General features: G+C 33.4%; 2 non-coding genes across 2 annotated transcripts; one reads left to right on the plus strand and one right to left on the minus strand.

The window, feature by feature from the left end:
* The first annotated feature begins 2,642 nt into the window (after positions 1-2,642).
* TRNAS-GGA (transfer RNA serine (anticodon GGA)) lies at positions 2,643-2,729 on the plus strand. Its single transcript has one exon. It is a non-coding gene; the product is annotated as a tRNA-Ser (tRNA).
* Positions 2,730-4,033: 1,304 nt separating this feature from the next.
* TRNAT-UGU (transfer RNA threonine (anticodon UGU)) lies at positions 4,034-4,106 on the minus strand. The gene has a single exon. It is a non-coding gene; the product is annotated as a tRNA-Thr (tRNA).
* Positions 4,107-5,000: the final 894 nt, after the last annotated feature.

The raw sequence follows: 5,000 nt of genomic DNA on the forward strand, positions 1-5,000 counted from the left end.
TCTTTTGGTGTCCCATTTTGATCTATACCATATCTAATAAAATCTAATGAGATTTCTCATGGATCTATCCCAGTTTTAGGGTTAACCAAAAGCCAAATAGGTTAATTACATGAGTTTCAAACTGAAATTTGGATGAATAATCCGTTTATTTAGTTTTATCTTTTTTCCCACCTTCAGAAGAATAAAGCATAGGCATTTCTACTAGTGTTAGAATTTTATGAAAGGTAACTATCTCGGTTTCATAGATAAATTTATATAGAATCTTTGAAAAAGACTTTCTTTCATAAGAAAGAAAATACTTACTATCTTTGGGATCTGATCCTACACCGCTGCTCAAGACTTTAGTGGATCGACTCTATTACATAAGTTAATTCCTAATTTTTATTTCACATCATGAGATAAGTATTTCTTCCATCATGACATAAGTACGCAGTTATTATTGTATCGGCCCAAAACCTCGCTAATTGATCTTTACGGTGCTTCCTCTATCTCTATCAATTAAAGCCTTATATCCATAGAAAAAAGTTGCTAGGCATTTTTATTTTTTCCTATTTTGACTTCTATGAAGTTTCTTTCTTTGCTACAGCTGATAAAAATCGTTGTTTTAGACGATGCATATGTAGAAAGCCTATTTGGTTCTACTAGTTACTTTACTAGATTTTTCTTTTTTTTTTTTCTTTCTATAGTGGAGATAGTCGCACGTAATGACAGATCACGGCCATATTATTAAAAGCTTGTGGTAAGAATGGGTTTCGTTCTAGTGCTCGAAAATAATATTCCAAAGCTTTCGTATGTTCTCCATTACTTGTGTGGATAAGCCCTATATTATAGAGTATATAACTTCGATCATAGGGATCAATTTCTAGTCGCATAGCTTCATAATAATTCTGCAAAGCTTCCGCGTAATTTCCTTCGGATTGAGCCGACATCCGTTACGGTCGTCATTCAATTGAAAGAATCTCCGTTCCAGAACCGTACGTGAGATTTTCACCTCATACGGCTCCTCCCTTATGTGCATAATGAGAATAATACATAGAATCAAAAAAGATTCAACGATGAAAATATTCTCATTATGAACTCAGCAGGGCTAGTGTTTTTACAAGAAATCTCTAGCCAACCTTCCTGCAAGAGATTCTTTCTTAACATCAAGCCTATTGGGACTAGATAGAAATGATAAGATAACTCCAACAATTTCTTTGTTTTTAACGCCTCCTAATTTCCAGGAATTAGTCACTTCAATAGCCTTCGATGGTTATACGGGTATCCAAAGGACGAACGAGATGGATGTTTGTTGTCCCAACCATTCTTTTAGTCCCAAGCCCGCTAAGGAAAGGGCTGACTTAGAACAAAGTTTTCGTGTTGTTGATTCCTAGGTGTAGTGCTTCTTCCCCTCTGCTGCCTATTAGCGCTAGTAGAGTAGGATTGACCCGTAATACAGAACCTCTAGGCGTAACCTTTCGCTTAATACTAGAATCGAGAATCGAAACATAGCATCTGAGGTTGCATTAATCGAGGATACACGACAGAAGGAATTGTTCTATTTCCAAACTTCACCTTCAAAAAGCGTAGATTTTTTCAAAAATTTTCTCGAATCACGTGTTTTTCTCCTCGTAAGACTGAGAGAAATGACTAAATATGAAATAAAAAAAAAAGAATCAAATCGCACCATCTCTGTAATAGGTAAATGCCTCTTTTTCTCCTGAAGTTGTCGGAATTACTCGTAATAAGATATTGGCTACAATTGAAAAGGTCTTATCAATAAAATTTCCATTTATCCGTGATCTAGGCATAGGTAGCAATCCATTCTAGAATTCTTCTCATTACCTCTCATGGGAAAAAGATCCCACAAAGAAAAGAATTGTATAGTACGAAATAACATAAAAACTTCTTTTTTTTTAAGAAAAAAACAAAAGATATGAATCCTCTATTCCAATTGTTCCTTTTTGACAGGAATCGATAAGAAATAAGAAATATTTCAAGGCGATTCGATTTCATACTAATGTAGTAGTATAGGAACTATTCCGATTTCGGTGAAGTTACAAATTCGAAGAACTCGAGAAATTTTGATTGAATCATGATACAAATTACAAAGAAGAAAAAAGACCGAATAATCATTCTATGATGAAAATAGAATAACTGCCAATTTTGTGTACATAACGGGTATACACTATACAATCAAATCTAAATTTTTTTTATGAATTTCTATTCTAATAGAGGGGTAGGTGTTTGTTGTTGAGAACTCCAAAACCGAAAAGTAATTTGAAAATTTTTCTGGTATGGAATCATAGTCTATATAATTAGAATTATGATTTAAGAGTATCCATTAACTATAGTCTAAAAGATATAGACCATCAATCAGTTGATTCGTTCTAATTCATTGAATTAATCCGTTATAAAAATATCAGAAAAAGAAAAAGAAGGGAACGTTGTTTTTGCAAACATGAATCGAATTTTTTTTTCACAATTTTTACGCAAAATTGTATCTTTATCCCGGAGCCTCGAAGGAAAGAAAAATCGTTCTTTGCTTTGACTTTGATGAAAAATTTTCAGTTAAAATGGATTGATCATACCTATCCAATAATGGAATATGGATTATGACTGACTCGCTATTCACTCGGTTTTTGGGTCATAATCGTTATGTAGGAGAGATGGCCGAGTGGTTGAAGGCGTAGCATTGGAACTGCTATGTAGGCTTTTGTTTACCGAGGGTTCGAATCCCTCTCTTTCCGTACCTTCGCTTAATTCACCAATTTTACTAACAACAAGGGCTCAAATAGCAATGGATACCATTATTCCAACAGCTAGACCCTTCTTTGATCTAAAGATATAGATTCTCAATTCCTAATTGCTGTGACGCGTAAAATAGAATACTAAAAAATAATAATAATCAAAATACTGGAAAGAAAAGAGTAGACAAGGAATGAAAATAGATCCTTGGTCTATGATACAAAAATGGGGGAAATCCAGATCAAACTCGGATTTATCTTACTTAACCTTAGGTTAATTTACTTCGCCTAAAGGGAAGAAAATTTTCCGAACCCTCGGTTTCAGTCTGAGGTTTAAGTCTGACGAGAATAATATTCTACGACTAGCAATTCATTTATTTTCAAACCGACCCATTTACTATCTATTATTTGATTGACTAATCCTTTATATTGGAATGGGTGAAGGGTCAAATGGTTTGGTAATTCCTCATGAGGGGATGAATCGAGAGAAATTTGAATCAGAGCTCTGGATTTTTGTTCATCCTTTGCCGTAATAATATCTCGGGGTTTGCAGCGATAACTCGGTATATCTACTATACGACCATTAACTAAAATATGTCGATGGTTAACTAATTGACGGGCTGCGGGAATAGTTGAAGCCATACCCAATCGAAAAAGGATGTTATCCAAACGCATTTCAAGTAATTGTAGTAAAACTTGACCTGTTGACCCCTTGGCTTTTCTGGCGATACGAACGTATTTAAGTAATTGTCGTTCTGTAAGACCATAATGAAAACGCAATTTTTGTTTTTCTTCTAGACGAATACGATATTGAGATTTTTTCCCGGAACGCGATTGGTTTCTAAGATCACTTCCGTTCCTAGGCTTTTTATTAGTTAGTCCTGGTAAAGCCCCCAGGCGGCGTATTTTTTTGAAACGAGGTCCTCGGTAACGCGACATAAAGACTCCTTATTCTTATTTCTTATTTAGTATTTCGAATTAATTCTTATTTCTATTTATTTTATTTTTTATTGAATTTTATTTTACAGAATAAACCTAAACTAAAACTAAACTGAACTAAATGAAGCGAAGTTTACTGAAATAGTGTACTTGTACTATTACTATAAAGAAAAGAAGAATGGGATGAATTGGATAAATATACAGACCCCCTTCTATTATATATATAATCCTTTCCCGACATAATTGGAAGTTCCTATAATAAATTGATAGCTTTTGGAAAAGGAAGAAGGCGCTATTTCAATATTCTTTGATTTCAAAGGAACATTATCAATCATCTAAAAAATGGAATAAAAAAAAGAATAGGGAAAAGCCGGCTATCGGAATCGAACCGATGACCATCGCATTACAAATGCGATGCTCTAACCTCTGAGCTAAGCGGGCCCACATAACAGAAATCTTATATGCATAGTAATTGACTAAACTATTGGAATTGGAATCTTAGTTATTAACTATTCAATATTATATTGAATATTCTAGAACATAAGGATTAATATAGCGATATAGAATTTCGATTTATCACAATTCTAATAACAATTCTAATACTAATATTATTAAATAGTGATTGTAAATATTGTTAATATTCTTTTTTTTCATTTTCCATTTGAATGGTAAATGTTCTTTTTCATTTCTTTTTTTGTCATTTGAAATCCTTTTGATTTTTTATTACAGTTCTATATTTTATTCTATATCATATATATCTCTCATTCTATATTTATTTCAAATTCTAATTGTTTAATGGAATGGTTAGTTATAACTAATGAGACATTCCTCCGCTTTCAGGCGAAAGTGAAGATAAAAAAAAGAATCGACCGTTCAAGTATTCCAAATTGAATGGCAAAATGGCAGGAAGAGAGACATATAGATGGGGTATATATCCATCTATATTGAATTGCGGATTCCGAAATGATAAAATCATTTTTGATTGGACAAAAAAAGGTCTCCTATAGAAGATAGTTAAGAAAATCAAAGAGGAGAAAACACGTTTTCGAGATAGGAATCGGTATCTAATGAATTCAATGGTTCCAGTATAAATGAAAGAAAAAGAAAAAGGAATGACATCACAACGAGATCCTAATCTCAAAAAGAAAGGGGGATATGGCGAAATCGGTAGACGCTACGGACTTAATTGGATTGAGCCTTGGTATGGAAACTTACTAAGTGATCACTTTCAAATTCAGAGAAACCCTGGAATTAACAAAAATGGGCAATCCTGAGCCAAATCCTGTTTTCCGAAAACAAACAAAGGTTCAGAAAAAAAGGATAGGTGCAGAGACT

The sequence above is a fragment of the Nicotiana tabacum genome, chromosome 15 (genome assembly GCF_000715075.1).
Source record: "Nicotiana tabacum cultivar K326 chromosome 15, ASM71507v2, whole genome shotgun sequence".
Lineage (NCBI taxonomy): Eukaryota > Viridiplantae > Streptophyta > Magnoliopsida > Solanales > Solanaceae > Nicotiana > Nicotiana tabacum.